Consider the following 18,360-nt stretch of genomic DNA (forward strand, 5'->3'; position numbering starts at 1 on the left):
GTGCACTTATGGCAACTACAAAGTATACATGTGAAGCGTATCAACAATGAAATAGACATTTGAGACCAGATGAAATCAGAGGAATAAGTAATGGGTTATGTTTTAGAGTTGGCTCTTTGTCAGTTACACAGTGAACTGGAATAGACCAAAGCTGCCAAAGGGCATTTCTTTCATTTGTCCGAAAGTCAGGAACATTTTCATAATGGATGCTTGAACATGTGTGTGGTAATCTGATGTGTAATATACTTTTAAGAAGAATGTTATAATGGAAGATCACATGATCTTAGTATCCAATAGCAGAGTAGCGTGGGCTACCTCCGTAGTTAGTAGTCTGTAGTCAGTAGTTCGTAGTTAGAGTAATATAGAGACAGAGTTTGAGGTGTTAGCACATCTTTAGTTGCTGCTGAGCACCTTTATAAATAAACACAGAGTTTCTACCTATGAAGTGTCTGCCACTCAACTCTATCATTAGTACCAAATCAGCCACCCCTTACAACAAACTGGTGACTAGGATCCAACAAACTGGTGATGAGGATTCAACAAACTGGCAACGAGGATTAAACAAGTTAAACAGAAGCAAGCAAGAGAAAAGAAATTCCCACCCTACCTTGCACAGAAATTGTAAGTAGAAGTTCCGTTCAACTTGTCGAAATAACTCTCTCACAGCATGCCACAATTTGGAAGAATTGATCCTTTCAATCCAGCAACAGATGATTGGTGTCTCATTCTTTTTCCAAGCAAATGAGATTTTGGGGGAAGAGAAGAGGCAGGCGATCCTCTTAAGTATATGTGGGAATAAGATTTATGGCCTGATTCAAAGTTTCATGGCAACCAGTGCCCCACACTCGAGAAATTTTGATGAATGAGTGGACCTGGTGAAGGGCCATTACCAAGCAAAGCGCTCAGTAATGATGCAAAGGTTCAAGTTTAATTCAATAATTAGAGTCCTGGGGAAGACAGTTGCAATTGTGGAAAGCTTGAAGCAATTAACGGAGCATTGTGAGTTTGGTACATCCTTAAATTATATGCTTAGAGATTGTTTAGTGTGTGGTGTGAATGAGGACATGATTCAGAAGTGATTGTTATCCGAAACAAATTTGGATTTTAAGAAGGCAATAGAGATTGCACTGGCAATGGAAAGTGCGGCTAGAGATTCGAAACCATACAGGGCATGCAAAATGGCGCTGTCCTCCACATCTGGTGGGAAGGTCCAGCCAAAAAGGGCACGAAAATGCAAGAGAGGCGGGAAACAGCCCCCGCTATCAGGAAAATGAGAAAAAAACGACCTAGCAGCGAAAACAAGGAGTAATACCAATAAAGGTGGAAACAAACAGCCTTTTAACGATTGGCACTTTAAAAAATATAGAATGTTTTTATTGTCATAAAAACAGTCACATAATGAGAGTGTGTAAGGAAAGAGTCAAGCTGACTTATAAACAAAAGAAAAAACAGTGAGATCTACAATGTGGAAGAGCCTAAAGGAACAGATTCAGATATTTATTTGTTGTAAAACTTGAGGTTGTAAGAGCAGAACCAATCTATGTAACTGTGAAAGTCAATGGTAGACCTGTTCGAATGGAAGTGGACACAGGAGCTTCCACTACAGTAATTGGAGATCATACCTTCAAATATCTGAGTAATGGGGAACATCAATTAAAGTTGGAAGAAGCAACTGCCCAATTAAAAACATACATGGGTGAAGACATCCAAGTCAAAAGCATAACTAGTGTAACTGTTAATTATAGAAGTCAATTGGTAAAGCTGCCCTTAATGGTGGTAGCAGGCGAGGAGCCAAGCTTCCTAGGGTGAAACTGGCTAAAGGAGATCAAGTTGGAATGGGCTGAAATTTTCCAATTGAGAGCAAGTGGGTTACCAGAGCTACTACAAAAGTATGCCACAGTCTTCAGGGATGAACTTGGGAAGATCCAGGGGCTACAGGCAAAAATTCATGTGGACCCAGAGGCCAACCCTGATTCATGAAGGCCAGACCAGTACCTTATGCATTGAGAGAAAAGATCGACACCAAATTGGACAGACTAGAAAAACTGGGCATTATACAACCTGTGCAGTTCTCAGAATGGGCAGCGCCCATAGTCCCTGTCCTTAAACCCGACTAGAGTGCCTGTATGGAAGCTACAAATTGACAGTTAATAAAGTTGCTAAGCTAGAGAGACAGCCCATACCAAAAACCAAACACCTGCATACGAAGCTTGGTATGAGTCATGCTTATCTTGTGTATGCACTGGTGAAATTGGGTAAGAACTGTCCATAATAGTTGATTTATTCCTAGGGATGATTTGAGCTCTGAGGTGTTCTTTGGCACAGGTGCCTCTCTTATAGCTCTCACTTTCTCCTCAACCAAGTGGAGGCCCTGTGAACCTATTCCGTGAGCCAAATAGATTACCTCCCTTTTTTAAACGCACTCCAGCCAGCATGAAACATTTTAAGACTTCTTCCAAGTTTGCCAACACTGGCCACTGGGAAAAGGCTGGGTGGCGGAGGGGTGTCAGCAAGATGTGGTTAACACACACACATCCCCTTTTTCTTCCCCAAGTCCTCGGGCAGTCTTCTGCCCTCCCCCTACAAAACACAGTCTTTAATAGCCCCCACCTAAACAAAAATAGGAACTCCAGACACCCACCTAGGATGTTACAAGTCCCAGTCTTGGCCTCCTGGCCTTCCTGTCCTGTAGCAGCAGTTGTTCTTCCTCTCCCTCTCTCTCCTTCAGCTCCACAAGAGCAGCAGCAAAAGCACACAGCAACAGCCAGGAGCAGGAGTAGCAGGAACAGCAACAGCACACAGCAACACCCAGGAGCAGCACACAGCAACAGCCAGGAGCAGGAGCAGCAACACACCTTCTCTCCTCAGTGTCTACCTCTTTTTCTTGACTTCTCTCTTGGGCTTCTTCTCATGAACAGGGTTTTCTCTAATAGAAGCATGAGCTTTCTTATACAAATCTTCTATCATGTCAGCTGTGACTCCATGCTTGATATATTGAGAAAACTGCTTTTTGTAGGAATCCTCGTCCTCATCCATCAGGTAGCGCATGTATTCTGCTATGTTCACCCCAAAGATGTGTTTACGATGGACTTCAGGATTAAATTCCTTGCTCTCAGAGTCATAACCAGGAAATCGCTTGGTGCTGTGTAGAATAGACAGACCGCCATCAACTGCGCCTTTCAAAGCTCCAAAGACTTTGTTGCCTGTGGTGGTTCTGGCAAGTCCAGCATCAAGGTAGCAGGTGAAAGCACTAGGCTTCCCATCGATGCTTTCCACATTGTATTCATCACCAGTCACCTCCACCTGACCCTCATAGGTCTTATCCAAACCAAATTTGTTCAGCAGCCTGCGGGCAAGAAACAGACCAGTGCAATAAGATGCAGCATAGTTAGTGAGCCCAACCTTTATGCTGTACTTGGGTAATTCATGGCCATAGGCAGCACATACAATGATATCGCCCTCAATCTTAGCGTACGCAATCTGGCATATGATGTCCCGGTTGGTGAATCGTACAATCATCCGGTACTTGGCATGTTGTACTTGATTTTATCCTGTACCACCAAGCGTTTTCATGCAAAGTAATCAGTCTTTCCCTCTCATCTTCTCCTGAACTTCACTTGGTACCGCTTGAAGTATGCCTTGCTTTTCACAACTTTAACAAATCCCATTTTTAGGATTCTTCACCCTCAATCACCCGGGACCCAGGCGATTTTCTCGGGCAGGCAGATTCCGCCAAACTGGAAAAGCCTCCTCAGTGCCTAGGTCCAACTGAGCAACAACGATCCCAACGAGCTCGTTAAGAAGATGTAACTCTTTCGAGTACATTCACAGTTCTTGACACTTTTTTTTTTCCGGGAGTGGGACGTGAACCCACGACCTTCTGACTCAAAGGTGAGGGTGCTATGAACTGAGCCACAGCTGAAGATGTAATTGCACAGCCTGGATACAGGTATTAATCACTTGTACACAACGTTCACTATTGTAAATAAGCTTCCAAGAATATTACCCTGCCTATGCCTCTTTGTTCTGATGAGCAGTGTTCGAGACCTTTCTGCACAAGTTAAAGGCAGGTATCTCAGTCCAGGGCCTCTTCCCTGTGCTTTGTCAGCCTTCAGCCCAAAGTGATGGTCCGGCCTCACACTCCCTGGGCACATTACTGATGTCTGCACCTCGATGGTGCTGGTCATTGCTGCCAGAATATCGTGGGCAGGCGTCACCAAGTTCCGTCATTCTCTCTGTGTGCTCTCAGCACATTTAAGGTGGGGCTGGTCTCCATCTCATCAGCATCTGTGATCAGTGAGGCTGTGCTCCTGAAGGAGGCAGGTGCTGAAGGTTGACAAAGGATCAGGTGCATTTAAAGTTTCACGGCTGTATATGATATGACCCTGATCACAGAGCGCAAGCGAGCTGCCCTCAGCCAGACAGGAGTCAGACATTCACAGACACTATATGAAGATCTATGGAGTGTCCTCACTGCATGTCGTCATCATTCTCCTGGAATTGATGGACTATTAGGGCCTCCGCTGCGTCTCCATGACAGGAGCCTTATCACAGACGGAATGTCCACTGCTATAAGCCAGACTGGAGTCAAACGTTCACAGATGCAACGTGAGGATCTATGTTGTCTCCTCACTGCATGTCATCATCATGCTCCACAAATCTAACAGCTCTGAGGGCCTCCCGAGCACACCTGCCTTGTCTGGCCAGTGCAAGGGCCACATCACCATCATCATCACCTTCAAGGACCTCCTCACCCTCATCCCCGTTGCCATCCTCCTCATCAGAGGAGATGTCCATCTTCTCCATCTCCTCCTCAGCCAGCTCCTCTCCCCGTTGCAGTGCCAGATTGTAAAAGATGCAGCAGACGATGACGATATGTGGCTCCCTCTGTTGACTATATTGCAGGGCTCCACCAGACCGCTCCAGACACCGGAACTCCATTTTCAGCATCCCAATGGTCTGCTCCACCAAGTTGCGAGTTGCAGCATGAGCCTTGTTATACCTTCACTCTGCTGCAGTCTGAGGCCACTGCACAGGTGTCATCAGCCACGTCCTCTGCAGGTAGCCCTTGTTCCTGAGGAGCCACCCCTTCAGCCTCTGTGGGCCCTGGAAGATGTCAGGGGTCTGTGACTGACTGAGGATGTAGCAGTTGTGGACACTCCCTGGAAACCGTGCACAGCTGCACATTCAGCAAATGGAAACTCTTGTGGTTGACATAGTTGACCACTTGTTGCAACAGAGACCTGAGCGCCATGTGGGTGCAGTCGATGGCACCCTGTTCCTGTGGGAAATCGAGATCTGGGCAAATCCAATCAGTCTTGCATCCTGGCTTTCCTGGTCCTGGGCAAAATGCACAAAGTTTTGTGCCTTCTTGAAGATGGCATCCATGAACTCATGGATGCATTTGTGGGTGGAGGCTTGCGAGATCCCACAGTGGTCACCTGTGGAACCCTGAAAGGAGCCACTAGAGTTAAAATTGAGCGCCGTGGTCACTTTCACGGCCACTGTCAGTGGATGTCCTCCATGTCCCTGTGGCACCAACTCCTGCTGTAGCTGACAGATGTGACCGACAATTTCCCTAGACATGCGCAGTCTTCGGCGATGTTGGTTCTCGGTCATCTGGTGGAATAAAAGGCGGTGTATATAGACCCTGGGTTTAGCAAGGCGCAACCGACAACGGCTCACTGAGCTCTTCAGCCGCCCCTTCTTCCAGAGGGTGCTGCTCTCTCTTGGTGTCTCTCTCTTGCTCTCTTCTCCATCCTCTTTGATCTCTTTATGCTACGAGGCATACAAGTAGTTCACCAGGCTCCATGTTCCTGATGTACTCCTCTTGCAGGATGAACAAGAGACACACGTGGGTTAGCTTGGGTGTTATAAGAACCTCTTAGTTATGTCGGAAGGTCCCTTAATGCATTCCAGAGAGTGCTGGCCGCCACTTGGATGGCCAGAGTTTAGTGCGTTGCGTGGCTGCCCGAAACCCCACCCTCCTCTGCCTCAGTCCACCTGACCGATTGGCAGCAGGCTTTGCCCACTGCATGTTGTGCCCTCAGCTCATGCACAGGCATTCTCCTAACCCACACTGCAAGGCTTGAACCATGGGGGAGACTGGTCCAAACTGGGATGATGACATTGCAAGGGGCTGTGAGCACCTCCACCAATGACTGCTCCACAGCCAGCTTTCGCAATAAGATTACACAATTATCCAGCTATTCTGCAGTCCATTAAAACATTAATGAGTATTTGCAGCCTTTGGCTGAAGGATGAAAAGCTCTGGAGCACTTGGTGGCACTTTCATGCCTCTGCATTGCTTGAGTGGGCAGATAAGCTAGAGGCCCAACTCCAAGCATGTCAATGTGGCTGCATCTGAACTGTCTCAGCTGCGGAGGAATGGTCGCTTTATACAATGTTTCCCCAATGCATGGCTGCTTCCCTCCCCACTACCCCGCATGTGCTTGTGCGCTACCATCAATAGCAGGGTAACCTTTGCCCCACCCCCACATTGCACATCAACCTTGAAGTGCAACAGGCGGCCCTCGCAAGCACTGCGCAACGTTACTGTGTACTCACCTCTGAGTTCCCCTTGAAGTGCAGCCTGCCAATTGCACGCCTTAAATATGCTGTTGTGAAACACATTGAAATGCAATTGGATGATCCAGCATGGTGGGATGACTCCAGCAGGCTGGGCTTTTGATGATATCCAGATATATTACAATGAGGTTCCCGATGTCTGATGGCGGGAAACATGGCCCATCATTGACAGGCTGAGCGGACGATTGCAAACTGATTTCACGATGTCGTGAAAACTATTTTTGCCCTTCTTGTCATATTGTCCACTCACGCCACCTAACACGCCCGACACCAGCAGGCATGGAAAATTCCACCCCTAGCCTTGGAATCTTCTCCCAAACGATGCTTTCTCTTGGATGTCTTCAACAGGGATCCACCTCTCCTTCCGATGTTCCTCTCCGCTGGATTGCCACGTGATTTCAAGCTTCGCCTTCCACATACTCTCTCAGATACTCAGCCATGCTAAGCACCAGTGCTTCACAGGCCCAGAGTAAGGAGTAACCAACCCTTGGCTGGCTCCCCAGATCTTCTGGCTTCTCGCAAGCCCACTTTGTTCCAAGTCTGCTCCCTGCAGATCTGTCTCTTTAACTTAGAGCTTTTTCCTCTGCTCCTCAGTGTTAACAGGACATTTTTCAGATTCCTCTTCTTTTCCTTTGACTAGAAGGCCTTCTTGAAACCTCTTTTCTGTCCCGCTCCCTGGTTTTGGGACCCTTCTTCACCCTGTGGTTTCCACATACCAACTAAATTAAAACTGTTTTCTGTTTCTCCCTGTCTCTCTGTAAATCTCCTGTTGCTAGGCGATAGCACAGCTTTTTACTTTGTTTTTTCTCTGCTTTAACTTCCTTAAACTAGTAACCCCTTTACAACCCACCTCTTCACTTCAAGTTGTAAAACCTCATTAAAAATGCTTAGAGACTTAGAGACTTCTCAGCTCCATTTCACAGAACCTCTAAAATGAAACCAAATCCAGGATTCACCTCTCTCTACACGGAAATTTTTTTTAAAAGCTCTATTTAGTTCCTAATACTGTGATCATCGTGAGATTGATGACCTTTCGTAACATGTTGAAGGTGACAATGAAGATTTTGTTGTGTCCCCTGAATCAAAGCATGAAGAGATCTGCACTCCTAACAACTTGTCTTCACCCTATTCCTCCTGGAATCTTGTATACATATAGTTCTCATGGGCATACCTACCATGCAATGGCATCCTCATGTGGCTCATCTGAATCTTCACCCAATTCAGATCATCCCCTTCAATATGCTCCTTATTTTAGGAGACATCTAATTTGTACGTGTCCCTGTGGCAACACACACCAGCCTCCCCAACCCCCAACCCCCCCACCATTGCAGTGCTAGGTTGTGCAGGGCAAACCCTGATGATATAACCCATCTCTTCACTTCAAGAGTTGTAAAACCTCATTAAAACGAATATTATACAAACAGATCTTAGAAACTACTGGGATCCATTTCACAGAACCTCTAAAATGAAAGCAATCCAGGATTTGCCCCTCTCAACACAAAAATAAAAAAAAGTAAAACTTAAAGCTCTATCTAGTTCCTAACACTGTGATCATTGTATCCTCTGCTGTGAATATTGGACAGCCCCATCTGACAGGTCCAAATACCTGAAATACATCTTTAACAAACCAATTCTTCTCTATTAAGGACTTTATGGCTGAATGTGCAGCACTGTGCCTCTCCTAAGATGCTCATTGGAAATTTAAATTTTGCACATTGGGACTTCCTCTAGGTCCCAATGTGTAACAGCAGAGAATGTCTCAAAGCTCACCGCTAATCCAATTGGAAGATCCAGGCCATTAAAAGATGGGATAGATAAAGAGACATTTTTTCCACTGTTTGGGGAGTCTATGTCTTTGGGGCATCATCAAAAAATTAGAGCCTAACCTTTCAGCAGTGAAATTCAGAAACATTTCTACACACAAAACATGGTAGACGTTTGGAACTCTCTACTGCAAATGGGAAAGGATGCTAGATCAATTGTTAATTTTAAAACTGAGATTGATAGATTTTGGTTAACCAAATGGAAGACCATAAGACCATAAGACATAGGAGCAGAAATTAGGCCATTCGGCCCATCAAGTCTGCTCCACCATTCAATCATGGCTGATAAGTTTCTGAACCCCATTCTCCCGCATTCTCACCGTAACCTTTGATCCCCATACCAATCAAGAACCTATCTATCTCGGTCTTAAATACACTCAATGACCTGGCCTCCACAGCCTTCTGTGGCAATGAATTCCATAGATTCACCACTCTCTGGCTAAAGAAGTTTCTCCTCATCTCTGTTCTAAGGTCTTCCCTTTACTCTGAGGCTGTGCCCTCGGGTCCTAGTCTCTCCTACTAATGGAAACATCTTCCCCACGTCCACTCTGTCCAGGCCTTTCAGTATTCTGTAAGTTTCAATCAGATCCCCTCTCATCCTTCTAAACTCCATTGATTATAGACCCAGCGTCCTCAAACGTTCCTCATATGTTAAGCCTTTCATTCCTGGGATCATTCTTGTGAATCTCCTCTGGACCCTCTCCAGGGCCAGCACATCCTTCTTGAGATACGGGGCCCAAAATTGCTCACAATATTCTAAATGTGGTCTGACCAGAGCCTTATAAAGCCTCAGCAGCACATCCCTGCTTTTATATTCTAGTCCTCTCAAAATAAATGCCAACATTGCATTTGCCTTCCTAACTACCGACTCAACCTGCAAGTTAACCTTAAGAGAATCCTGGACTAGGACTCCCAAGTCCCTTTGCACTCCAGATTTCTGAATTCTCTCCCCATTTAGAAAATAGTCTATGCCTCTATTCTTCCTACCAAAGTGCATGACCTCACACTTCCCCACGTTGTATTCCATCTGCCACTTCTTTGCCCATTCTCCTAACCTGTCCAAATCCTTCTGCAGCCTCCCCACCTCCTCAATACTACCTGTCCCTCCACCTATCTTTGTATCATCTGCAAACTTAGCCAGGATGCCCTCAGTTCCTTCATCTAGATCATTAATGTATAAAGTGAAAAGTTGTGGTCCCAACACTGAACCCTGCGGAACTCCACTAGTCACCAGCCGCCATCCTGAGAAGGACCCCCTTATCACCACTCTCTGCCTCCTGCAGGATAGCCAATCTTCTATCCATGCTAGTACCTTGCCTCTAACACCATGGGCTCTTATCTTACTGAGCAGCCTCCTGTGCGGCACCTTGTCAAAGGCCTTCTGGAAGTCCAAGTAGATAACATCCATTGGCTCACCTTTGTCTAACCTACTCGTTATCTCCTCAAAGAATTCTAACAGATTTGTCAGGCATGACCTCCCCTTGATGAAGCCATGCTGACTTTGCCCGATTTTACCATGCACTTCCAAGTATTCTGAAATTTCATCCTTAATAATGGACTCTAAAATCTTACCAACGACCGAGGTCAGGCTAATTGGCCTGTAATTTCCCGTCTTTTGCCTCACTCCCTTCTTAAACAGGGGGGTTACATTAGCGATTTTCCAGTCCTCTGGGACCCTCCCTGACTCCAGTGATTCCTGAAAGATCACCACTAACGCCTCCACTATCTCTTCAGCTATCTCCTTCAGAACTCTGGGGTGTAATCCATCTGGTCCAGGTGATTTATCCACCTTCAGACCTTTCAGTTTTCCTAGCACCTTCTCCTTGGCAATGGCCACCATACTCACCTCTGCCCCCCGACTCTTTTGAACTTTGGGGATGTCACTCGTGTCTTCCACTGTGAAGACTGACGCAAATTACCTATTCAGTTCCTCCGCCATTTCTTTGTTCCCCACTTCTCCAGCGTCATTTTCCAGCGGCCCAATGTCCACTTTTGCCTCTCTTTTACCCTTTATATATCTAAAAAATCTCTTGCAATCTTCTTTTATATTACTGGCTAGTTTACCCTCATATTTAGTCTTCTCCCTCCTTATTTCTTTTTTAGTTGTCCTCTGTTGGTCTTTGTAGGCTTCCCAATCCCCTGGTTTCCCACTGCTCTTCGCCACATTGTATGCTTTCTCTTTAGCTTTTATGCTGTCCCTGACTTCCCTTGTCAGCCATGGTTGCCTTGTCCTCCCTTTAGTATGCTTCTTCTTCCTAGGGATGAATTTTTGCTGTGTCTCCCAAATTACTCCCAGAAACTCCTGCCATTGCTGTTCCACTGTCTTTCCTGCTAGGCTCATCTCCCAGTCAATTCTGGCCAGCTCCTCCCTCATGCCTCTGTAGTTGCCTTTATTCAACTGTAATACCGTTACATCTGATTCCAGCTTTTTCCTCTCAAACTGCAGGGTAAATTCTATCATATTAAGGTCACTTCCTCCTAAGGGTTCCTTCACCTTAAGCTCCCTTATCAAATCTGCCTCACATCACTAAATCTAGAATTGCCTGTTCCCTACTGGGCTCCACCACAAGCTGCTCCTAAAAGCCATCTTGTAGACATTCCACAAATTCCTTTTATTGGGATCTACTACCAACCTGATTTTCCCAGTCTACCTGCATATTGAAATCCCCCATGAACACTGTAACCTTGCCTTTCTTACACACCTTTTCTATCTCTTGGTGTATCTTGTGACCCACATCCTGACTACTGTTCGGAGGCCTGTACATAATTCCCATTATGGGTTTTTTACCTTTGCAGTTCCTCAACTCTACCCACACAGATTCTACATCATCTGACCCTACGTCATTTCTTGCTATCGATTTAATTTCATTTCTTACTAACAAAGCAACCCCACCCACTCTGCCAACCTGCCTATCTTTTCCATAGGATGTATATCCTTGGATATTTAGCTCCCAGTCCTGATCCCCTTGCAGGCATGTCTCCGTAATGCCCACCACATCATACCTGCCAATTTCAATCTGCGCCACAAGCTCATTTATCTTATTTCGTATACTGCATGCATTCAGATACAACACCTTCAGTCCTGTATTTCCTGTCCCCTTTCTCATTGTCGTCCCTTTATCTGATGTGTTTGAAGTTAGATTCCTAGCCCTTTCCAAACACTCTGTCCTATTTTGTGTTCTGGAAACTTTAATAGCCTCTCCTGGGCTCTCCTTTCTTTTCAGTTTTTTCATAATTTTCCATGAAGTTGAATCCACCCCCCCACATACTAACCTGCTGCTTTGTTTCCCAATAGTCATACTTCTTGGAGTTTTACCCTTCCCTCCCTCCCACTTTCTAGTTTAAAGTCCTGTTGACCACCCTATTTACCCTTTTCGCTAGAACACTTTCGCTAGAACGTATTAAGAGATATGGAGTAAAAGTGGAGGCCCTGTGAACCTATTCCGTGAGCCAAATAGATTACCTCCCTTTTTTAAACGCACTCCAGCCAGCATGAAACATTTTAAGACTTCTTCCAAGTTTGCCAACACTGGCCACTGGGAAAAGGTTGGGTGGCGGAGGGGTGTCAGCAAGATGTTGTTAACACACACACATCCCCTTTTTCTTCCCCAAGTCCTTGGGCAGTCTTCTGCCCTCCCCCTACAAAACACAGTCTTTAATAGCCCCCACCTAAACAAAAATAGGAACTCCAGACACCCACCTAGGATGTTACAAGTCCCAGTCTTGGCCTCCTGGCCTTCCTGTCCTGTAGCAGCAGTTGTTCTTCCTCTCCCTCTCTCTCCTTCAGCTCCACAAGAGCAGCAGCAACAGCACACAGCAACACCCAGGAGCAGGAGTAGCAGGAACAGCAGCAGCAGCACACAGCAACAGCCAGGAGCAGGAGTAGCAGGAACAGCAGCAGCAGCACACAGCAACAGCCAGGAGCAGGAGCAGCAACACACCTTCTCTCCTCAGTGTCTACCTCTTTTTCTTGACTTCTCTCTTGGGCTTCTTCTCATGAACAGGGTTTTCTCTAATAGAAGCATGAGCTTTCTTATACAAATCTTCTATCATGTCAGCTGTGACTCCATGCTTGATATATTGAGAAAACTGCTTTTTGTAGGAATCCTGGTCTTTGTAGGCTTCCCAATCCCCTGGTTTCCCACTGCCCTTCGCCACATTGTATGCTTTGTCTTTAGCTTTTATGCTGTCCCTGACTTCCCTTGTCAGCCATAGTTACCTCGTCCTCCCTTTAGTATGTTTCTTCTTCCTAGGGATGAATTTTTGCTGTGTCTCCCAAATTACTCCCAGAAACTCCTGTCATTGCTGTTCCACTGTCTTTCCTGCTAGGCTCATCTCCCAGTCAATTCTGGCCAGCTCCTCCCTCATGCCTCTGTAGTTGCCTTTATTCAACTGTAATACCGTTACATCTGATTCCAGCTTTTTCCTCTCAAATTGCAGGGTAAATTCTATCATATTATGGTCACTTCCTCCTAAGGGTTCCTTCACCTTAGGCTCCCTTATCAAATCTGCCTCACATCACTAAATCTAGAATTGCCTGTTCCCTACTGGGCTCCACCACAAGCTGCTCCTAAAAGTCATCTTGTAGACATTCCACAAATTCCTTTTCTTGGGATCTACTACCAACCTGATTTTCCCAGTCTACCTGCATATTGAAATCCCCCATGATCACTGTAACCTTGCCTTTCTTACACACCTTTTCTATCTCCTGGTGTATCTTGTGCCACACATCCTGACTACTGTTCGGAGGCCTGTACATAACTCCCATTACGGGTTTTTTACCTTTGCGGTTCCTCAACTCTACCCACACAGATTCTACATCATCTGACCCTACGTCATTTCTTGCTATCGATTTAATTTCATTTCTTACTAACAAAGCAACCCCACCCCCTCTGCCAACCTGCCTATCTTTTCCATAGGATGTATATCCTTGGATATTTAGCTCCAAGTCCTCCCCTTGCAGGCATGTCTCCGTAATGCCCACCACATCATACCTGCCAATTTCAATCTGCGCCACAAGCTCATTTATCTTATTTCGTACACTGCATGCGTTCAGATACAACATTTTCAGTCCTGTATTTCCCGTCCCCTTTCTCATTGTCGTCCCTTTATCTGATGTGTTTGAAGTTAGATTCCTAGCCCTTTCCAAACACTCTGTCCTATTTTGTGTTCTGGAAACTTTAATAGCCTCTCCTGGGCTCTCCTTTCTTTTCAGTTTTTTCATAATTTTCCATGAAGTTGAATCCACCCGCCACCACACGCTAACCTGCTGCTTTGTTTCCCAATAGTCATACTTCTTGGAGTTTTACCCTTCCCTCCCTCCCCACTTTCTAGTTTAAGGTATTAAGAGATATGGAGTAAAAGTGGGCATATGGAGTTAAGTCATCCCATCTCATCCCACCTCAGCCCTCCCCTTCTGATTTTCTGCTTTCAGACACACGAGAACTGCTGCCTGATCAGCCACAGTATGCCCAGGGTGAAGCAAGAGAACAAACACTTGATCTGTCACATGGCCATCAGCTCAGATAGTGGCACTGCTGCTGTCCATGCTGAGGTAGTGCAGTGCAAAGCCAGGCCCTCAAGGCCTAAAGCTGCTTGAGGGTGTCCTGCAAGGCTATTAGTCCTCCCCATTGAAAGGCAGCAGCCTTCCAATAGTCATTCTGCAGTCAGAGGGATCGCACAGTGTCAGAGCATTAGGACAGTCAAGGGCATCTGCAGGATAGGCCCGAAGGGAATTCACAAGAGTGAGAGCAACCTTTATTGTTGAATAGTGGCCAAAGGAATGGAACTTTGACGTTTCCCAGATGATACAATGGTGGGAAGCAGTGGTTCCCTGGTAGTCAAGGAAAGTAGTTTTATTAAGATGGAGTCTGGGAAGCTCATTCTCTGACAGCCCATTCGGAACAAAGGAGTCCAGGATACATCCCTGTGCCGTCCTCCTGCCGAGGGGGCCTCTGGACTCCTGGAGTCAATTGGCTATGCCCTCAGAGAGGTAATGTCATGGATGGCAGAGCAGACCATCATTAGCTGCACTGGCATGTAATGGATGGCTTAGGGATCCGCCCTTTAAAGGTAAGTTCACCGTTACATCGACCAGTATTGTGCAGCTGCTCACATACATTACAGTACCTTTCCAATGAAGAAAGTGAAAAATTTAAAAAGATGTTCCCTGCTATCATGTTTTTGTGCTCTGATTTAAATGGATCTCCAGAACTGGATGTTTTTGAAGAAAGGCTGTTTCAGAAGGTTAAAGAAAACTGTTCAGCACCTGTTCCCTCACCATTGATTGACAGGCACTCTGCTTTGAAATGGAAAAGGAAAATCTGTTCTTTAATGGAACTGGAAGCTTTTGTTATGACAGCTGCTCCATTATGAATGCTTGGCTGGGTTTCAAATGCTTAAGCTCCAATCATAGTCTTCAAAATATTGAAACATATATAAGCCTATAACATAATGTGTCTTTGATGTGGTTTCATGTTTGTTTACAAACATAATAGGTACTTAAAGAATTACAAGTATTTTTTTCTTTTTTTGTAGATAGTAGTATCTGCACGTGCAGGGTTTTCTTAGGTTGTTAGCAATTCAGTAATTCCCATTGATTTTGCATCGTTCCTGAGCAATGTGCATAGTGCAAACTAGGTGGGTGGCTGCAGAATATATAAGGGGTGTTGAGGAGACATGGGATAGTATGATTGATCTGAGGGGGAATGGAGGATATTTGGAGGGCCTGATAGGTGCATGGTGCGGCATTGGTGATTTGAGGGGTCATGGACTGGCACAGGGGTTGGGTGGGGGGAGGATGAGGTTTTGGGACCTTTAAACAATGCTGAGAGATCGGCTGCTGTGTTGGAAAACTGAGGCGGGCCTTCTACTCAGCCCACCTCTGCACCCATACTCCACATGCACTCCATCACAGCTCGCAAAATGCACTGCAAACCTGACCCCTGTGAAAGGACAAAAATGGCATTTGAAGTCACACATCGATGGTGTGCAGTTCAGGATCTGAGGAAGTGCGGAGGCCGGGTTTCCCTGAACCCCGGCAATGATTTGGCCCCATGTCTCTGGATCATTAATCCAAGCATCTAGATGACTAATCCAGTAACATAAACACTATGCTACTGTCCCTGTCCCTGAGAACAGTGCTATTCAGGAGCAGAATGTGAGCAAAGGATTCATGTTCATTTTTCCTCTATATTATACCCACCCCTCCTGTGTGCTTTTTCCATGTCTACATTATCTCACGGATTAATAGAGGCTGTTAGAAGAGATAACCAGGTCACTTTATTAACTCTCTCTTTGGTGTATCCATTTACTTCCTTTCAAGCCTCCCACTTCCCATTTCTCTCACCTTGTTTATCTCAGTCTCCTGTTCTGAAGAAGGCTGTATTTCTGTTCCTCTTGGACCTTCGTACTTTGGTAACTAAAACATACTCAAGCTATTTTCAAAGCAGCCCCCACCGATCCTGCTGGTTTTCCTGATCAACACCCAGTAGAATATGAAAATTTCATCGGTGTCCTAACTACATCTTACAGCCTCAATGTAAGTGTATTCATGAGGTTTCTGCCTGTTCCGTGAAGAAGCTTTGACCACCTAAATCGAGGTCAGTTCCAGAATTACATTAATGAGCATTGGACTACAAGTTTTTTTCCAGTTTTGTTTCACTTCCATCTAGTTCACTCTTCAAAACGTTGTTAGTGAGATGAAAATCATTCCGTGTGTGTGTGTGTGTGTGTGCGTGTGTGTGTGCAGGAGGTTGCAGCAGAGATTCTGGTCTACTCAACTTTTCCTACTGCACTAGATCTTTGCACCGCAAGTGCCAGTTTAAGAATCACACTTTATTTGGCAACAGGAGGAGAAGACGAAAAGCAGGGATGCAGGACTTGGAAAGTGAAGTGCACATACCCACTCTCACCCTCCCAGCCGAGTATATAGGCACAGGTCAAATGTTTCTTCACTTGGAAAACAATGCACATGGAAGATATATTTCACCAAGCAGGTGGTGACAGACTTGCATCTCATCCTGTAAATGACCTCCAGCAATCCCTGGAGCAAACACTGCACTGCCACAGTGCCGTCAGTACCAGTCAATCTACTGCCCATATACTAGTCTAGTGACTGACTTATTGTTTGTCAGATCAAACACCAACGCTGAAACTCTTCGAGTGTTTCACAAGTCTTCAACCATAACTCCGGCAGAATCTTTGAAAACTGAGTTGAAACTGGTCTCTGTTATTCTGTGAGCTTTCAACTATTATATGGGATAGAATTTCCCTCTGTTTCAAAAAAGCAAATATGATCAGGGGTAGGAAATCCCTCATTAGGAGCTCTCACTCCAATATCTAAGACGGTACGCCATACAAGTTGAAATGCACCAGCCCTATATTGGTGAAATTGAAGCCCATTGGGAGGGACCAGGCCAAGGAAGCATGTTAAAACCCCAAGGAAAGCCTCATTTACAATAAACAATCACTCATTTAAGCACAGGGAGCCAAGGTTGACGTGGTGCAGCTTCGGGATCTTCTGGGGAAAATCCCTCCCCATAGGAGGCTACAGGGATAGACTGTGCTGTAAATACACGCTGAAGTAATACTGTAATTGTCACATGAAAATTAGATGTTTCCCCAGCGATGCTGCAAACTCTAATGTGGTTAGTGCAGAAAGACTCCACTGAGCAGGATACCAACAGAGTTACTGAGGTAGTCACCTGGGCTGATTTGAAGTCACCCTTATCACTTTCTGGTTAGTGGGGGCTGTGAGATTTACCATTACTCAGGGTATCTTAAATTACACACAAGTTGCCTTGTTCCTGTGCTCTGCAAATTCCATGTACCAAAAGGATTTTCAGTTCAACAGTTAGCCCGTGAATATCTGCACAGGATCGTACATGTCAATGTCCACTTTCAGAGCAGTTGACATGACGCCTTTTCTTTTATCATCCTCATTTTTTCCAGTGTAAGACCCTGTACAAAAAGTGAAAGTTTTTTTGGATCCATAACCAAGATGTACATAGCTTTCAGGATTAGTGAACACACTGTTGAGACTGTAAGTAGTCAAGAATCTTGCTATTAAAATAATCTAAACTGTGGAAGACAAAGTATCCTGAATAAGGGCAGAAACATTCTGTAAACATAGCAAGAAAGTGATTTATAATACAGCCAAAATACAACAAACTGGTTTAAAGATGACCTGAGCCATCCCCTCAGCCATGTTGATCTCATGTTAACACTGTGGGCGTATCCTCATGTAAATTCACACCTGAAATTAATTGTTTGCATAGTTACAGCAGCCCCACACAAACCATGATCACTATCTTACAGAGCTGCCCCAAATCTTGCCTCTCAAAATTGAGCACTTTGTGACTGCCACTGGCAGAGTGACAAGCTGTGCCTTTGACCTTGGAGATTGCTTTGTGTTCAATGACTGTAGTTCTATCTCAGTGAGGTGTCTTTATTGAACTGATTGTAAGATGGCAGTTTACAGAACTTCCTGCCTGGGAGAGATCACATGACTACAGCAAGCCAGATAGGACAAGTAGTACTGTTGCTTTTCAAAACACAAACCAAGATTTCCGCTTTGAAGTACACTCACACTCAGTTGGGAGAAAGCAGGAGGGTGACTGGTGTTGGAAGCAGAAACATCAGGCACAATAATGGGCAGCATAGAAAGGGCTTTCAAGACTATTTCACTTCTACTCTTCCCAAGTTGATCGTACATGATGCTCAGACTGTGTGTAAAACATATGTTCCATTTCCTCCTCATCAACGTGTCTTATCTTGCTTAGCATAACTTCATCCCAAAAGGAAAATTCAGAGAACTCCAATTATTTCTTTGTCAGGCTTTACTTCATTTGAATTTTTATTCAGTTTTCAAGTTGAAACATATTTCATTAAGACCTGTCTGGATACTGGTGAATGTTTGTCCAAGTCCTCCACTGAATTAACAACTTTG

The 18,360-nt window shown here is 45.2% G+C and overlaps 1 pseudogene; it reads right to left on the reverse strand.

Moving 5' to 3' along the window:
- Positions 1-2,871: 2,871 nt before the first annotated feature.
- On the reverse strand, positions 2,872-3,748 carry LOC144696650 (large ribosomal subunit protein uL18A pseudogene; annotated as a pseudogene).
- Positions 3,749-18,360: the final 14,612 nt, after the last annotated feature.

This window comes from Cetorhinus maximus, chromosome 22 (genome assembly GCF_964194155.1).
Source record: "Cetorhinus maximus chromosome 22, sCetMax3.hap1.1, whole genome shotgun sequence".
Classification (NCBI taxonomy): domain Eukaryota; kingdom Metazoa; phylum Chordata; class Chondrichthyes; order Lamniformes; family Cetorhinidae; genus Cetorhinus; species Cetorhinus maximus.